The sequence below is a fragment of the Haplochromis burtoni genome, unplaced genomic scaffold, assembly GCF_018398535.1.
Source record: "Haplochromis burtoni strain Fernald_Lab_line unplaced genomic scaffold, NCSU_Asbu1 Contig_138, whole genome shotgun sequence".
Taxonomy (NCBI): domain Eukaryota; kingdom Metazoa; phylum Chordata; class Actinopteri; order Cichliformes; family Cichlidae; genus Haplochromis; species Haplochromis burtoni.
Window position 1 is genome coordinate 594,310 of NW_024582499.1, and position 519 is coordinate 594,828.

Consider the following 519-nt stretch of genomic DNA (forward strand, 5'->3'; position numbering starts at 1 on the left):
TCAAACAGAGAAGTGCGGCGACTTTGTTAGGTCCTTTAATATGTTCAAAACCTGATGGTAAACTTACGAGTGGTTCAGATCAGCTGCAGTTAACTGACCCCAAAAACTTTTTTGTGTTTGCGAGCTGGCGCTCCACGACCTCGCTCCACAACGTCCACCTCCCTGCAGCTGTTTATCCAGCTGTTTCAACCCTCAGAGCTGTGAATCCAATCAAAATGTCAAATTCTGACACATTTTTATCTATAATTGTCTGACTAGTTTTCATATTCTTCATACGATTTGTTTTATAGTTTTCTTCTGTTTTTGAAGTATTTCTTACTATGTTTCAAAAACGCCTTCATTCTTCACTTGCAGCCTGACCTTTCTTTGATTCTGCAGAAGTTTAACTGTGTTGTTTCTTTAGACACTGAGTCACTTATTTACTCGTAAATAATGCAACATGAACTCAGAGATTCACAAGGAGATTGCAGAGAATTCAAGGGGAAAGTTAAGAGGGAATTTCCTCACAGCTCAGTGTAG